Source organism: Rhinopithecus bieti, unplaced genomic scaffold (assembly GCF_001698545.2).
Source record: "Rhinopithecus bieti isolate Rb0 unplaced genomic scaffold, ASM169854v2 scaffold_22039, whole genome shotgun sequence".
Taxonomy (NCBI): Eukaryota; Metazoa; Chordata; class Mammalia; order Primates; family Cercopithecidae; genus Rhinopithecus; species Rhinopithecus bieti.
Genome location: NW_016810828.1, coordinates 365,391 through 384,087, shown reverse-complemented (window position 1 = coordinate 384,087; position 18,697 = coordinate 365,391). Strand labels below are relative to the sequence as shown.

At 41.6% G+C, this 18,697-nt stretch overlaps 1 long non-coding RNA gene across 1 annotated transcript; it reads right to left on the bottom strand.

Annotated features, from left to right (window-relative positions):
- Positions 1 to 1,549: 1,549 nt before the first annotated feature.
- On the bottom strand, positions 1,550 to 16,478 carry LOC108542773 (uncharacterized). Its single transcript, XR_001889362.1, has 3 exons — positions 16,431 to 16,478; positions 4,432 to 4,623; positions 1,550 to 2,340 (listed from the first exon to the last, which is right to left on the bottom strand). It is a non-coding gene; the product is annotated as an uncharacterized LOC108542773 (long non-coding RNA).
- Between the last annotated feature and the right edge of the window lie 2,219 nt (positions 16,479 to 18,697).

Here is an 18,697-nt window from a genome sequence, read left to right as displayed (position 1 = left end):
AAATGGTATCTTTAAGATATGCCCCCTTCCTATTTCTGGAGACTGGCAACATGTTGGAAGTGGGTAGAAATAAGACAACTCAGCAGTTGAGGATTTTGAAAATGAGTATGTTAGATGTTATGGATTATCACTTTTACACCCATACTTCTCAGCATTTTAAACTTAGCATGTCACCATTCAGACTGAACTGAATTGAATTCTATTTATTTCTCTAGACAGAGGCATCTCCTTTTACTATTGATGGGTTTCCTTAGGTGTTTATAACAGAACATCCCATGACTCTCCAAATATTTATCATTAACATACTGTTGAATTAAGACAGTGTGACAATTGCTCAAAGACCTAAAGACAGAAATATCATTCAACCCAGCAATCTAATTACTGGGTTTATACCCAAAGAAATATAAATCATTCTATGAAGACATATGCACATGTATGTTCATTGCAACACTAGTCACAATAGCAAAAACATGGAATGAACCTAAATGCCTATGAATGATAGACTGAATAAAGGAAATGTGGCACAGGTACACCATGGAATACTATGCAGTCTTAAAAAAGAATGAGATCGTGTCCTTTGCAGGGACATGGATGGAGCTGGAGGCCATTATCCTTAGCAAACTCACATAGGAACAGAAAACCAAATACTGCATGTTCTCACTTCTAAGTAGGAGCTAAATCATGACAACAGTGGACCACATAGAAGGGAACAACAGACACTGGGGCCTACTTGAGGATGGAGGATGGGAGGAGGGAGAGGATCAGGAAAAGTAACTAGGCTTGATACCGGGGTAATGAAATAATCTGTACAACAAACCCCCATGACGCAAGTTTACCTCTGTAACCTGCACACGTACCCCTGAACTTAAAGTTATAAACAAAATCAAAATACATTTATTATGATTATTTGGAAAGCCATCTGAGCATTTGTCTCCGTTTAACCATAATGTTCCCTGACATCAATAACAGTTACATAACTTAGAGGAGGTCATAGCTATGTTATCTTTTAAAAAATATCGTGTCTAAATAATTCCAACTTTCTAGCCCCTCTTTGAACTGCTCAAATTGCTTATCCCTATTCACAAACTCTCCCAGGGGAAATCGGATGGGTCCCCTACTAATGGCCCTTTCACGTAAATCACCTTGAATGGTCTCACCTTCATTAGTGACTGCTATAGTTATATTAGTAAGAACAAATCTACAAAGCTGTTAAAATTCAAATGGTACCAGGGACCCAAACATCTGTTATACATGCTATTAAAAAGTTTCAGTTGCCCCTGAACACATTGTTTCAGTGTCTATTTTTTTGTAAGTCTCTGGAGAATTTGGAGCAAACAAGAACCTCTTATTAGAACACATAACTCAGGGAAAAATGGAGACAGAGAACTTGATAACAGACCAATATTAAATGTCATTAATTTCATCTTGATAATTTCTAGCTGGAAAAATTGTGTTGGTTTTCTTCTTGAGATTAGGTTTGTTTTGTCGTATTTGTCAGAGACTGCCATGAGGTGATAAATTTTCTTTCATTTTTTATGTGGCTGGATGGTAGCCTCCTCTTCACACCCCTGCCACTAGCCTGCCCTGCCTTGGGAGCTAAGGAAGCGTAAGAGAGTTTTTACAAGGTAACTCAGGTCTAAGAAGCAGACAGACATTGCCTTTAGCACAATCCGGTAGGGGAGGCGTGCTAGCAAGGAAATAGTCACTCCCCACAGCATGGGGGTCTGAGTGTGCTTTAGACATGCTGCACTCAAATCCCACATGAATAATAGCCTCTTCCCTCCCCCCTACCTCATAATATGGAACATCTCCTCTTTTAAGTCAGCAACAACAGTGAAAACAGGTAGGGGCTGTCCATCCCTGCTGGAGGCCATAACCAAGAGAAGTGGCACCCAGGTGGGAAGAGAAAGGAGGCTTAAAGCGCAGAAAGAGAGAAAAAAAGAGTGAAGGTGAGGGTCTGGGAGGTACTTTCTCTCTCCTAAGGTGATGGCTACCTTGGCCTCCTTGGCAGTTAGGCATGGGATCCTGCGTCAGAGGAGATGCTTTTGCACCAAGGAGTAGAAACACTTGATGCAAACCGTTAAGGGAGAAGGAGACGTTATTTCCCATAGATACAGTTTGTGATGCATTTGTGATGGCTCTGGCTTCCTCAGAATTTCAGTGTATGCCTTCCTCAATGCGTGGGCTTTGTCATCAGGCTGGCAGCTTGGTGACCTCAGTAGTTCCAGGTTTTCTTGCCACCACAGCACCAGAGAGAAGGACTCTCTGGCTTGTGGCCTTCTTTTTACATGGAGAAGACTTTTCTTTGAATCCCAGGAGACTTTCATTATTTCTTGTTGGCTAGAATTAGGTTATATGCCATTCTTTAATGACTGACTGGTAAGGGATGGAATTACTGTGATATTCATACACTAATTATATGGAGCAAATTGAATATTAGAGAATTAGTCGTCATGATACTAAAGTTTCCGTATCTGTGATGGTGGTACAAGATCATTATTTCTTATCTTATATCTCTTATATATTATCAATTAGGTAGTTTAATTTTCTCTAGATATTTAAAATATTTAAAAACATATGTAATACAAGAGTTGAAAATAAATATATTCCTCTTCTATAATTAAACTATATACTACATATAAATTAAATTATATCTATATATACTGTATATATTTTATATTCCTATACTTTTGCATTATATATTATGCTATATTATGTTTATATTGTGGTTATACTATATATAAACTAAACATTATATATTTTAAAAACTTATTTCAAAGTACCATATGTTGTAACAGAAATCCTTTGTCATATCAATATAATTTTCTAGTTGTTTGTTGGTTTTTGGAAATTGCTAGTATGCTTTTTTGGTTGATGCAGCATTCACCAGCTAAATGGCATCCTGTCAGAACCAGGGCTTGCCAGTCGCATCAAAGGCTTCCAACACCCTTCCCCTTCCCACCCTTGATTGTCATTAGAAGACTGAGATTCTTGACAGAACCTGAATGGGGTTTGTGCCTTTGCCCCCATCTTAGCATTGAGCTTTCTGATGATCTCCAGGTCTCCATTCTTTCTATCTTCTCTTCCCCCAACAGTTGGTCAGATTGGTACCATCGAGGTTCTGACCCCATATCAGGTGGTTCTTTGAGGGCAGGGATCAAAAGGAATTGCCATACGCAGAGGGAAGCAGACAGGGGAAAGGAATAGCAAGGGAGGGGTAAACTGGCTTCTCCTAGTTGCTGCAGGAGCCAGGATCTGGCATTTTGGTTTGCCTTTCTGATGGAGAGGACAGTGTGCCCTGCCTTGGCCAGGGACAGGAGAGTGGGCACCATTGACAAGGAGGCAGCTGGTTGGGGTGCTCTCTGTGAAGTGAAAAAAAGGCAGAGTGGGAGAGACAATAAGAAATGTGGACATAAAAGAAAGAGGCCCTCATGGATATTGATGGCCTATTTGCATTGGCTGCATTGGCCATGGGAAGGGTGTGGTGTGGTGTGAAGCACTGGGTGGCATAAGGCTCCTCTGTCCAGAGATTACTCGAGAGGCAGTGAGACTCTCTTGGCCACTGGCTGGGATGTCCAGGGCAGAATTCTCCTCCAAGACTGTTCACAGTGTCACAGATGGCCACTCCCCATGAGGGATGGATTGTCAAATAAAGCAGAGCTGCCCAAGCTCACCCGGGCGTCCTGTGCTGACATCTGTCTCGGCCCATAGACCCTGGCTATCTCTTCAGCCACCATCTAGGCCTGACAGGGTTAGATGTTTCTAATGGGTGGCTATAGACCCTCCTCACCTTGTCCCATTAGCCTCTCTCTCCCATTCAAAACCTTTTAAACCAGGAGGCAAATTGCCAGCTCATTAAAAAAAAAAAAAAAAAAAAATGAACTGCAGCAGATCCAGTACCCAAAATAGAAGAGTCTCTTGACATTGCACTGTGTGGTTTCTGAGATAAACCACATGCTAGAATTTACTTTATTAATTAATTCTACCATTTATGGCAGTTTTACTATTTACTGGCCAATATGGAGATACTTACATATTTGAATAACTTATAATAGTGTGTACCTGCTGAATATTAGTTGTGGTTACATGTCTCTCTCATTTCTAAACAGTGGCTTCTGAAGGTGGGTGCTGAATTTTATTACTTAACCCGGAATACCCAATTAATTTTTGCGGGATAACTGTGCGGATTTCTATGGTTGAGGGAGGGAATAGGCCACTTTCTTACCTTTTATCAGAGTAGACTCCCCACTCTTTTCAATGTGAAAGGGGGATTGCTTAGCTCGACCACTGACAAGCACAACTGATAGCTCCTGAATATCCTACTTCCTTCCCCTTACACCAAGGGGAACACATCATTCATCATTCTTGTGTTATATCTTTAAAACAAAACAAAACAAAACAAAACAAAAAACAAAAAACTAACATTCTCACCTGCTAGGGAACTCCAAAGTAGACGTTATATAGGAATGTGAACTGTGAAAGTATATCCTGGGATTTATGGCCAATGTGCTTTGAAGGTGAAAAACACCCTGTAGTCATACAACATTACTGCAGCTCCTGTCTGTCCTTTTATCCATTTCCCCCATAGTTTGCTCGCTGACTTGAGTAACCTGCAAAAGAGATCTGAAGAGAGAAGGAGAAATGAAGAAGCACGTTGGAAAAATTCTTCATTTATTATTAACTTAAAACTCCAATTGACTTGCTTCCCCCAGGGCTAGAGACTACAATGGGACATGGAATTGGTCCAGTTAGGCTAAAAAATTCAGCGAAAGAGATTGGTGTAGTGGAAAGATCAGTGAACTGGGAGAGAAAAGAGCCGAATGCTAACCATAAATGTGATTTTTTGAGTCCCTTAACTTTCCAATGACTTCGTTCATACTTTGGACACCTTGTTCTCTCTCTTTGCTAGCTTTTACTTCTTGCCATTCTATGGTTTTCTTGTCTTTTTGTATGGCTTAGGTATATAACAGATTAAAAAAATGCATTAGGACTGTGTGGTGGTTGATTTCTGTTGTGTAAGATAGCTTTGTGGCTTAAAACAAAAAGCCATTCTCTTTAGTTTACAGTTCTGTGGATCATTCAGTTCTTGTCTTGGGCTGGCTCAGCTTGATCGTGGCTGGCTCTCTTATGCTGCTGCCATCAGCCGGCAGATCTGCCTGGTGATCTAGAATGGCCTCCTTGTATGCCTAGTGGTTGGTAGGTTGGCAGCCAGAGTCTGGATGCCTGTTCGCTGGGGTGCCTCGGTTCTGCTTTAGGGCTGTCTTGGACTGAATCACATGGTGAACTCAGGGCTCCAAGCTGAGCAGGTTGGCAAGCCAGAATGCTCAAGCACTTTTCAAGCCTCTGATCACATCAAATTTGCTGATGTCCAGTTGACCAAAGCAAATCACACCGTCCATGGAGATTCAATGGGTGAAGAAATAGATTCCATTTCTTTATGGGAGGAAAGAAGTTTATGGCCATTTTTGCAATCTATCACAGACTGCATTTTGAGACATCTGAAAAATGTATTGCAATGGCAGATAACAATTTTGAGTGTTTAGTAGGTGCTACACATTATGGTCATCACAAAATTTACATTTTCATAATACTTACCCTTATAGGCCCTACGTCTTTGGTGCTTCCATTAAAAAAGGAAAGTGGCTATGTTAAACCCTACTCTGCTTTACACAGCAGATGTGGTGCAAAAATGTTTCTTGTAAATAGAAATTTTGTAGCTTGAATTATATTTTCAGCACAATAGGGGGATTGGCTATTTCAAGGAACCCTGTTGCAAATCCTTTTTGGAAAGTAAATAATCTTTTTGTAACACCTGAAATCACCTCCTGGTTTAGCTGTTTGGAAGGTCAAAGCAAAGGGATTTGAAAATATAGATAATGTAGAAAGGTCTCTGGCTTTGGAGTTGAACTGACCTAGGTTCAAATCTTATTGGGTAAGTAATCTTGGGCAAGTTATTTAACTTCCCTAAGCTTTAGTTTCTTTTTTGTTGTTGTTGTAATAGGATTAATAGATACCTGTCTCCATTGGGTTACATGAAAATGGAAAAATTATGTAAAGGGCTAGATATTTTACAGACGTTCAATAGATTAGTACAATATAGTCTAGTCTTCCACATGATCAGATGTTGGATTTTGTGTAACTACTGTCCTGCTATTTCCTACTACAGATAAAAACCTTTTGAAATATTTGTTTTCCAGTTTCAGAATTAGCTTGGCTGGGGTTCTCTGTGTCTGTTCTTTTAGTCTCACCGTAAAGCTATATAGCTATTTTCATTCCTTAATCAAATTCAAGAGGGTAGATGAGGAAATGAATTCATAGCTCTGTAGACATCATGGGGTAAAAAGTCTGTACTAAATCAATTTAAAATAAATTAGCTGAGAAAAAGCAGGTGCTGCCTAACACAATATGCAAAGTTATCTTTTAACCCAATCAGCAGAGAACAGAAAAACAATTAGCAAATTGGATAGCTATTCCAGGTGTCTGAGGGCCACTGGCCACACGATGGCCATTGAAGGGATCGCCACCAGCTTCAGGTCACTGGGTAGACTTGAAGCACCAGCACAAAACCCTGACTTGGGGTGGCCAATCTCCCAGTGCTATGAGAGCATTGGAAGGAATTTATAGCTGGTGAATTACAAAAGCAGCTCTAATTAGGCCCAAGAGGCAATTGCATAAGAACTACTGAGAACATTGCAGACTCATATTTGCTTCCTTCTCAGGATTTTATATGAGAGCCTGGTAATGAATGTTCTTTAACAATAGGAGCTGAGAGACCTTAGTGTTAATAGCACTCCTGAGGATACAACTTCCTTTATTTGCAATCCTGCAAGGATCAGTTGGATACCATTGTTAAATCTTGAAATTGCACCCCCGCCACCCCCTCCCCACGCCACTTTCCCCAGTCTATATTGTGGCTTAACTCAGAAGATAGGACCACTGGGAAGAGCTTTTTCTTAACCACCACCTCCCTCCCTATGCAGTAATGAACAGTAAATAATCTATCACTGATTGGTTTTGAAATTTTTTTAAAGGTCCAGCCCATTTTTAAAGCGTTTCAGGAACAAAGCATTTGTTCGTTTGCTTGTGTTAATAAAGAGTAATAGAACCTCTCTAACATCCACAGGTTAAAATACTATAATGTTTCTGAATTCAGGAGCTACTTTGGTCAGATGTATTGGTTCCCTTGGTCTGCTCTTCCTGAGTCCCAGTGAAAAGGTACTTGGTAGATTAATTCTCTAGTTGAATTGTAGTGGATAACTGAGAAATTTCTTTCCCCCTTCCTGTCCTTCCTCCCTTCTTTTCCTTCACTACATACACAGAGATCCTGATATGGAACAGCCACTGTTCTAGGTGCTGCACATGAAGCAAGGAGTCCAGTAGGTTTGGGAGCAAGATCACTCTGAAGAGTTCTAGCCATAACCAGCAACACCTGAAGAGTCTCAGGGATGACTCACTCCTTAGTGGGTGCATCAGGAGATGGTCTGGCTTCAGTGATCTTATGTTGGTAGAGCCACTTAGTTGCTTATTAAGAGACTGATTCCTGGGCCATGTTTAGGAATTTAGTCACTGTATTCAGTGAAGCAGCTGAATTTCTACCTTTTAAATAAGGACTCCTGTGATGCAGTAGATCCACAAATGACTTGAAAACTTAGCAGTTATTGGCTGAAAATCTCAGGCAGGCTCATGTAGCCTGTGTGCCCCATATTGGATCCTAAAGGCATCCGCCCTCCATTCCTCTGGCAAAATCATTTCACTTCCAGCTGGTGTTAACATCTGCTACCTAAAACCCCAAAGTTGCTCTGGTCCTGGCTTTGTCCAAGGTTACTCCCTTAACCACTTCTTGTATTCTGTGAACCATCACAAAGTCTTCAAACATATTATTATTTGGCCTGTGTCAGCCAGGGTCGTTCTGTTGGTATAAGCAAAGAAACAGAGGAGCATGAAATGTTGGTATGTGGATGGTGGTCTGGATTTGTGGGGATATCATATCTGGGAAGGAAGTGAGTCTTTCTCCTGCATAGTCCATTCAAGGAAAGTCTACCCTGCCCTCTACCTCCACCCCCAGAGGGAGTGATGTATTCTGTCTCCTCAGGCAATGCTGCTGTGAATATTTGCGTCTATTTCTCTTCTTCCTTCTAGGCTCTGAGGACGAGAACTGTGTCTTATTCTTGTCTACGGCTCAGGGACCAGCAAGGGGCTTGGAACATAGCAGGTTACCTGTGTGATTGTGAAAGAGGAAGATTATACTCTGAACCTGAGCAGTGCTGCAGGTGCTGGGCCTTGCTTGGGGCCTGACCCTAATTATGAGCTCTCATTGGGTTCTTGGGGTCTTTTTCTGTCTACCTTTGCCCAGTCCTCTGCTTCCTAAGAAAATATAACTAGGTTTCAGGTGCCTCCAGTTGGGTCACTATCCTTATTTGAAATCCAGAGATCTCTCATTTTCTTAGGAGTTTGTATATTTCTCAGGTTAATTTCTCATATTTGGGGCCACATTTTATTTTTTGCTTCCCTGAGTCTATTCTGTGCTAAGGGCATGATAGACCAAAGAAAAATATCCATGTCTAAACTCCCCAGGACTTCTAGAAATAAAAGTTTCCAATTAGCGTTCTTTCCTTGGCAATCCAGCTTTGTGATTAAAGAGCTTCATTGGCTTTGGAAACGTTTAGAATTAAAATCCAATACTAACGGAGACCCAGGGGCAAGACCTTATGAATAGAGGCCAGAAAGGAAAGCAGGAAAAGCAGATGGAGCCAATGAAAGGGGCAGGGGGAGGTTGCCATTTCTGGAGAGGCAAGGGAGGACAAAATAGCCTACTGAGATAATTTGCTCTCCCTCAAAAGGATTCTGTGGCAAGTTCCCTAGCTGTAATATGGTCTGAGAATCAAGAAATTCCAGGGGGCTCACCTTTGTTCCTGCTCTGTGAAATGCCACTGAATAAATCAAGGAATTTATTTGTCACTTGTTTCCTCTATAAACTCACTTCATGGCCTAGATGTGCTCTGAAATATTGCATCTAAAGCAGTCATGTAGAATATCAGAGGTCAGCTTGGAGCCATGTAGAATATCAGAGATCAGTTTGGAGCGGTTGAATGTAACTGAGCTAGATGTCTGGAGGTAGGACTGTGTCCCCTGTTCACCTGCCCTAGTTTATTCCATGACACACTGCAGGTCACCTCTCTGCTCCAACCTATTGCTGTTTTTTCTTGCACTGTGCTTTCTCACATCCATTTCCTCTCTGCCTTGAACATCCTTCCCCTTTGACTTAGGTTGGGTTCCCTGGAAGCAGGGATGAAGACAGAGATTTATAAGATTTATCAAGGGAACAGTCTCAGGAAAAGGGGAGGGAAGGAGCCAGGATAGGGTAAGGGGCAGGAGTTACAGGAGAATGAGATATTAGTGGATCCCTCAGGGAGTTCTGGAGTGTGAATTGCACCATAGAGATTGTCTCACTTTGAGGCAGAGGCCCCAGGACTCCCATGTGGGTCAGCCATTGAAAGTAGGATGTTTCTGTACGTGAGGGGTGTAACCTCCAAGATGAGGTGCCACCAGTCTGTCAGGAGCAATTGTCCTGAGAAGGGAGGCAGATGTGAGCCATAGCAGCCAACACTTGAAGCTCCTGACAATGGGACTACTGCTCTGGTAAAGGACATCTGCGGGGAGTAGCAGCAGCGTACCAGCCACCTGAAGAAATTTGCTTCGTTGACTTCTGTTCACTGTCTTCAAGACTTGGCCCTGGCCACACATTCTCTGACTGCTTCTTTCCTTTTTAGCCTTCTGAGTGTACCTCCTCCCTGTCCTATAAACCTCCTGAATTTTCTAACCTCCATCTTATCTCCCTGTATGTTAATTGCCCTGCATGAGTATCATCTTTATTAATCATCTCCTTGGTGGTATGAGATTACTTTTCCAGTTTCATCTACAATGCCTACCAGAGTCTGTACAACATAACAGTGTTCCATAAAATAGTGTGGGATGGATGAATCTTGGATCCTCTATTAGTTTGCTGTGTGATCAAGATAATTTACCTAACTTTTATCTAAGTAGGGAATAGTATCTGTCCAGTGGTCTCTTAATGTTGTTGAGAAGGTCAAGCCACAGAACACTATCTTACCTGTGAGGTCTGGTATGAAAACTAGATCTTACTTTATCTTATTCATCATGGTGCAAGAGTCTCTTTGACAAAACCCATAAGAAAGTGGTATGCAGCCTAAGATATAAGTGTCCCTCCTGGCCCATTCCTCCTCATGGCACCTTGGACAGTTCCAACAGATTTCTTTTCTGTCTCACATCGGGTTGAAATCTATCAGTAACTTCCCCTCTTGTGTCTTATTTTGCCTCCTGGAGCCATTAGAACGAGTCTGCTCCACATTTCACATGGCAGTCCGTATGGATTGATTATTTCAGGAGTGTTGCTGTCTTGTCTGCTGTTCTCACCTCTTGCTGATGGTAGCTGCCAAGCCTTTGAAGTCTGAGTCTTGCTTGTCTCCTTCCTTCCTCAGTTGTCATCACCTTCCTCTGTTACACAGTTAAGATGGAAAGAGTTGGAGGCTTAATTTTTTTAAGTTCCTAGGGGAATGGTTCTCAGGAAGGTCTTCTGAGGACACACATAGAATCTTGCCTCTGTTTTTCTAATCCTGGCAACTTGAAGGAAGATGCTGAGAGGCACCTTACATGACCCTATTTTCCTCAACAACACCTTGATAACAAATGACATATCCAAAGTTAATTTTCTACTTTTGTGAATAAAGAGTGATTCTATTAGGGTGATGAAGAAACTCCACAGCACTAAGGGCTAGAATATCTGGGAACCACTCCTGGTCATCATTTATCAGCTGGGTGACTTTAGGCAACTCTCTCTCTTTGTTGTGGAGGAGGCTACTGCAGTTCTTAGAGGATGAGAGGAGTGAAGACAGACAAAAACCGATGGAATAAACAAATACCAGAGGGCCCAAATTAACAAGATTTGGTGATGTTTTGGATTGGAGAGTGGTGAGGAAGAGAGAGAGGTCAAGGATGACTCCTGGTGCTTGCAGGAACTCTGGATGTTGGGTAGGGAGAAGAAGCCTGCAGAATAAATAAATAAGCAGGCAGGTGGGTAGGAGGAAGCCCAGGAGATCATGGAGCTCCAAGAATCCAGGAAGGAGCATAGATGAAAGGAGTGACCTTCACCTTGCAGAGGTGTCAAATAAGGTAGGGTTGAAAATGTCCTGAGACTCTTGCAACAGTGAGGTCACCTAATGGTTGCAGTGGCTTTTTAAAGCCTGTGATAGGAGTGGAAGACAGAGCGAGGTGAGTTGAGGAGTGGGAGGGGAGCATATGGAGATGGCAAAGATGGATAACTTTCTGGAAAACTTTGAGTGTGAGGAGGAGGAGAGAGTGCTATAGCTGCAGGAAGTGTGGGGTGGAGGGAAGATATTTTTAAGGTGGGGAAAGCTTGAGCCTGTTTAAGTATTTTGGGGAAGATGTGATTGCGAGGAAAGGGTTGACTAGATAAGGGAGAGATGGGGTAATTGATGCCCTGAAAAGACACTAGGAAAGAGATCCAGAATGCAAGAGGAAGAACCAGTCTTGAAAAAGAAGGGATGCTGCCTCAAATGTCACATCAGGGATCTGCGTTACTGTGGGGACCACACTCTTCCTGAGCCAGACAATATTTCTCCTTCCCTCACCCCTGCCCACAAAATTAGCTAGATACTTTTTCTCTAGACATTCCTGCTGGGCAGCTGAGACTCCATGTGCCTTTAAGACAGGGGAAGGATAGTGTACCAGAGCCTCTTCCTAAGGGATCAGTACTTCTTAAGTGATCGGGACTAGACTTACTTCCTCTTCTCACAAAGAGGAAGAGGCAGTTCATGATCATGATCATGCTTGGCAGTTGTGCCCTGGTCCCCTGCATACCTACCCCTTTCAAGGTCCATTCTTATCTGACTTCCCAAGTTTACATCTTGCTGCCCTACAGTTAACTTTCTCTGCTTCCCCTTGGATCAATTAGACAAGTTGTAATTTTAGGGTATATAATGGTCTCATTTCTCCTGGTCTGTTCCAAGCTCCTCTGCGTCTAGGTACAGAATGAGTAAGCATTCTCTAATGTTGTTGGCCAAGTTCATTTTTCTTATAAATAAAGCCACTGTCTTCATTTTCCTAGTTTACAGAGGGGTCTAAACTCTGTCTGATTCACCTGTGCTAAGTGACTTGAGTGCCATCTAATCTAACTTCAAGGTGACTGGCTAGATTGTATGTGTGCTAATAAAATGCTAATCATAGTGTCATATTTTTAGAAATTTAAGAAGAAATTATTAGAAACACCAATTAATTAAGAGCTTTAATATGCTCATATGTACCTGTGCATAAATTTATTTTTAAAGCACCTAGAAACTGCAAATCAGTAAACATTGTTTTCCCATGCTGCCCTATACTCATCCAACCCAGTGATGATGAAATGCACACTGACAAGAGCAATAAGAAAAATAATAACATTATCACAGGATCAATGTCTATTGCTAGCTTCATAAATAAAGGACTTGGCTTCCCATTGATGTTTAATTTTTGTAAATGCCTCTGGAAATTTAAGTAGCAGTAGGAAAACATTATCCTGAGATAATGTTCAATTTCTCCTAACATAACCTCTTAAACCTTGGACGTGTGCAGCTTTCAGTCTGGGACAAATTTAAGAGAACAAATCTCTTTGAAGCAGACTGGCGGATTTATTTTAAATAAGCTGACTTTAGTGCTGCAGGTCTAGGGGACAGAAGGGTAGAAGATGATTGGAACAACAGGAGCCAAGAAATCTTGGGAGCCTGCTTTTTCTGTGGCTTATTTTGGGGTATACATCAGCAAAAGGGGGAGACTCTCCTCTATCCATGTCATATGGCTGACGGTAGCATCCGTGACAAATTTTAAGTACTAAGGGACAAGTTGGGAGGCTCCAAAAAGCTCACCTGTGTCTGGACACCATGATATCCCAGCATTTTTGTTATTCCTCCTTGCTCTACCTCAACTGCTCTGGCACTGACTCAAAGTCCTGGAACTGCAAAATCAGCACCTGGACGAATAATAAATGAACTGCTAGCTCTACCATAGGAAAAGCATTAGAGTACTTTGAAGTCCTAGAACCTTCATCTTCTTAGACTTAAGAGTGGTGTTTCTGGAACTTGAGCTTGCATCACACTCGCCTAAGGCATCACGTTAAAACACTGGTTGCTGGACTCTACCCTGATAGTTTCTGGTTCTGTAGTTCTAAGGTGGAGCTCAGTAATTTGAATTTCTAACCAGTTCCCATATGATGCTGATACCACTTGTCCTGGAGGCCACAGGTTGAGGACTGCTAGCCTAGAGTTCCCCCTTTCTTGACCCAGATGCTGGACTGTTATAAGCCAACAGTTAGGTCTTTCTGAAATCCATGGGCTGAAGGAGGAGCAGAAAATAGCCACATGCCAAAAGGAAGCTTATTATTTTATAGGGACCTCTGCAGAGTAAGCGCCACACTTTGGCTGAAGAGTACTGTTTGTTTCTCACCATGACCTTGGGGTCTGGTCCCAACTACTCCAAAGCCATGGAGGTTTGTGAAGACACAAGCATGCCTTCCATATTCTGGCCTCTGACCTGAAATCGTCTAACTTGAAGAGAACATTCACCTTCCTGGGCACCTGAGATAGAAAGGCAAATTTTGAAGGCCTTTCTGACATCTGAATGGCTGGATTTGCATTTGCTCTAGTGATAACTCCAGACCTGACAGTGATGAACGATGCTGCATTCTGCTCAAATTCCAGCAAAGCCTGCAGGGTGAAGACTCAGGTCCCTGAGCCCAGTGTCCTCCGGCCCTTTCTGTCAAGGCATCTGAGTGACAGGGAGACATTTGAGAAGCTGACACTTAGGCAGCAAGGCAGTGAGGAGGAAGGACAGAGGCATCAGGGTGGGTGTGGCAGCTTCCATATTTAGCAGAGAGAAGCAGAGATGAGGGTAAGATTATGAGTGGAAGAGGAGGGAAGGTTAGAGAACAATGGAACAATTTGCTTCTTCAGTGTAAGAATTCTGGACCCTTACTTGAAGTCTCTCCTGCTTTTTTGGGCAAAAGTAATGAGAAACTCCACTTGGCTTCAGAATGCAGTGTCAACTCCACGTGAATCAAAGCAATGAAAAAAGAACAAACTCAGAGCAGGCTGAGCTATGTGAGGTATGAAAACTTTATCAGGGCTAACGTGAGTATATGGGACTTCAGTCATGCTCCCGCTCCCCGACAGCACCCACACTTGGAGGCAATTGTTTAAAACCTTTTAGTTCCTGACTAGCTGCCTCACCCATTATCTTCCCTTTCTTGTAATTCAGGAAACAAAGAAAAACATATAGTCAGATCAATAGCTTATGTTATTTTCATATGTAAATTATTGCTAAACAACTTAGGAACTGCCTTTTCTTTTCCTTTAAAAATCCACTTGTAACTGTTGCTGATGGGACCGGACTATATATTCAGTGTAACTTTAATCTGTGCTTTGAAGTTGCAATCCTCAAGACTGGCCCAAATAAACCCTCTACTTATATTAATCTTGCCTCAGTTTCTTTCTCTTAGGTGGACAGTGGTGAGAGCAATTAGGCTCTTTGCAGAATTACTGATTTTAAATATTCTTGCTTGTATTATATTTTAGATACAAATTTTCCAACTGTTATTTTTCAAGTCATCGCCTGCTTCACTGTGTCAATTTCTAGTCTGCAGCCTTTGTAAGCATTTCTTTCTTTGTTTCAACTACTTCTATCTTTTTCCTTTCCTGCTACATCTCTGGCCCCCTGTTCTCTGTTCCTCTCTGAGGAATGCAGATTTCTGCTCCTCCATGCACCTCATTTCTTTCCAGTCTGGCTTTTAAGAGGAGACTGTGCAGGCAGTCATCAAACACAGGATCTAGCTCCTAGACCTACTCCTCTCCCAGGCAGTCTGCGTTTCAGACAAAATGAGCCCCTTTCACTTCTATTTTACTTAATGTAAATGTTACTGACATGTAACATACATACAGAAAACTGCACAAATTATACATTTTCAGCTTGAGATTTCACAGACTGAACAAATGGAGTGACCAGCACACAGATCAAGAAACAGAGCACCAACAGCTCCCCAAAACCTCCTGGTGCTGCTTTTCAGTAATTTCCCACCCTCAGGAGTTACCACTATACTAACTTCTAATACTATCAATTATTTTTGACTTTTAAAAAACTTGATATAAATGGAATTATTCAGTATATACGATTTGTGGCTGGCTATTTTGTTCTCAATTTTAATGTTAGTGAAATTTACTCATGTTGTTACATGTACTTGTAGTTTGGTCATTTGCATTGTTTTCTTCTCTGTATAATGAACATTTTATTCATTTTACTACTGATGGACATTTGGATTTCTCCAGTTTGACACTATTATAAATTTTGCCACTATTAACATTCTTTAATATGCTTTTTGGTAAATACACATCCTCTTTCTGTTGGATTTACACATTGGAGTGGAATTGCTGTTTCAGAGATTGGCATAGATTCAGCCTTAGCAGATACTACTAAACTGTTTTTAATGTTACTTTATGAGGCTGAATGTGGTGGCTCACGCCTGTAATCCCAGCCCTTTGGGAAGCTGAGGTGGATGGATCACTTATGGCCAGGAGGTTGAGACCAGCCTAGCCAACACGGTGAAACCCCATCTCTACTAAAAATACACAAATTAGCTGGGCATGGTGGTGCACATCTGTAATCACAGCTACTCTGGAGGCTGAGGTGGGAGAATGGCTTAAACCCAGGAGGCGGAGGTTGCAGTGAGCTGAGATCGCACCACTGCACTCCAGCCTGGGTGACAGAGTGAGACCCTATTTCAAAAAAAGGAAATAAATAGTTGCTTTATCAATTTATACGCTTTACCAATTTATACTCCTACTTAAAAAGTTTGAGTTCTAATTGCTCCACAGCCCCACCCACACTTGGCATTTTTAATTTTTGTCATTCTGGAGAGTGTGTGTTAATAGAAGATTATGGATTTAATTTACAGTTCTTCAGTAGCCAGTAAAGTTGAGCACCTTTTTAATATGGTCACTGGCCACTTAAATACCTTTTTGGTGAAGTACCTGTTTAGTATTTCAGCCATTTAAAAAAATTAGGTTGTCTGCCTTTTAAAAACATTGCTTTGTAGAAGTTCTTTAAATTTGTGGATATTAGTTATTTGATAGGTGCTCTAGAGCAACTACCTTCTCCCAGGCGATAGCTTGTCTTTCTGCTTTTTTTATTAAACTCCTTACTTTACAATAATCATACTTTAAAGTATAGCTCAAATGTCACCCATTTGATGATTTTTCCTTCATCCTCTTCCTTTCAGGTTATTGCCCACCCTCCTGTCCTCCCATAGCGTCTGCCTGACACTCTTTCATACCAATAATTGCCTTAGTTACAATGATTCCTTTTCTTACCTTTCCTGTTCCAGCCCATCAGTGCCTTAGGCACAGACAACCTCTAAATGGAAAGAGTGGCTGCTATTTTTGTGGAGGTTCTGGGTGGGATTTTGTTTTGCTTTGTTACGTCATAATTATCTGTGCCCCAGCTTTCTACTACATCTACCTCTGAATGATTTTTTAAAAATACATCTTACTTTGGAGAAAAGAAATATAGATAATATTGTACCTTGATCCCTGCCTCATTTGCAGCCCTCTGTGCTGTATCTCTGTCTTTTCCAGAGGAAATTTCAATTCAACATGTTAAAAAAGAACTTATCATTTTGTCTTTCTATTCCAGCCCAGTTTCCTTCCTGACCTTTGGCACATATGGGGTAGCAGTCCTATTGCCCAGGAGCTAAAAGTAGCAGGAGGTCACTCTGACTTTTAAATGGTCTTTTACTCCCTTCTTCCAAATCCAAACCATGCTTTCTAGCTCTGCTATCTTTGCCTCTTTCTCTTGGAAAGTTATAACAGCTTCTAAATTGTTCTCTTAACCATGTTTGCCAAAGAAAAGTTGCACAGGATGGAGTTACGAAGGCAAGGAAGACTTTTTTCAACAGGATTGCAATAGGGGAGAGAGGTTAGACCTCGCTGAAAGAAAAGGGTGAGGGGTTTTAAGCATTGAGGGAACCTAGAGGAAAAGTGCTGGAGGACATTAGGAGGGAGGTTCGTTGATGTGATCTGTGTTTGCTTTCGGCACTTGTGACAGTTAAGCTTCTACCTTCTCACAGAGACTGGGAGATAGGGGCCCTATCTTTCTTGATGATTACATTTCAAAGGAATGGCTCCTAGGTCCTTGAGAAAGATATTCCTGGGTAATAAAACTAACAAGCAAACATTGAGAGAAGATTTACATCTCAAAGGGTCAGAGAAAACATTTACAGTTGAAAGTTTTCTAAAGCACGCTCAAAGAAAAGAAGGGTGGGACTTACAGACAGGAAGAAGCCTGTCTAAAGTTCAGTCAAGCTGAGGAGAATGTTAAGGTAATCTTGATCATTCTCACCTCAGTTTAATTGCTGGAATTTAAACTTGGTTTTTCCATTCTATTTCTGTGTTCTGAAATCTTTCATGCTTCCATAGGAACTACCAAATGAGTCCGAAACTCAGAAATGTATTGAAGAAGTCTTCATGCTCTTATTCCAGAGTCTGAGTCTTTTTTTCTGACATATTGGAGAGTGGGGTCACCATGAGGATGGTCACAGCTCTGCGTGCTGATAAGATATCTCTCTCTGCATTACTGGACCAGCCACTGGGAGCCCAGAGGAGGATTATCAATGGGTTCCATTTCTGGAACTGGGGCCAGGACAAGGGGTTCCAACATCTCTTGGCAAACTCTACCTGAGGCTGTGAGCTGTGACAGCATAGTCATTGTTGCTGGTCTTCTCTCATCTCTCTGTTGGAAGAAATGGAAGCAAAGAGATGAGACACAGACATGGGGCCAAGTCAACAGAAGAGCTATACTTGCCACCCCAGATCTTTCTGCCCTGCTTTCTGGTAAGGTGAAGGTAAGTATGCAACTAGTTGCAATTATTGATCTTTTAATATGAGATTATGGCTAACTAATTTATACAATTGATCTTTTAATATGAGATTATGGCTAACCAGTTTATACAATCTAAGCATTTTGTAGATGTCCCATTCAATAATCTGTGTTTTAAATACAAGATGTTAGATAAAATGATTGTATTTTAAGAGTGAGGAAACTGAGCCTAAGGAAGGTTAACTTCAAAGTATCACAGGATGTAAGTGGCAGCCCCTGGGGTAATATGAATCACAAGCTGTATGAGAGTGGAGCAGGAGAAATGAGACCAGGTAAATTCCAAAGTCATTAGACTGCCATCCGTATGTATTTCTGGGAAGACAGGCATTTCCTCTCAAGTAGGTGCTCCGATAGTGACTCACCTAGACCTCTGAATAGTGGCCCAGCTACCCTTCAAGGGCTGTCTGATCAGCCCTGGCTCTGTTTGACAAAATCCTAAAATGTTTTCTCACATGGATACCACCTGTTCCCCACCACGGTCAAGGTTGTAGGTCAATGGGATAATCATGTCCTGCATCCATTCTCTGAAGGTCAGGAATATGGATGTGATGCCCCTTAATGTCTGCCGGATGACAAGGAAAATCTAAGATCCCTACCTTTCTGCTCCACTGAACACACAGAACTCAATTGAAAGGCCATAACACATTTAAATGTCTGAAATTAAATCTGGAGTTGAAGCAGCAGCATGTTATTACTTTTAATC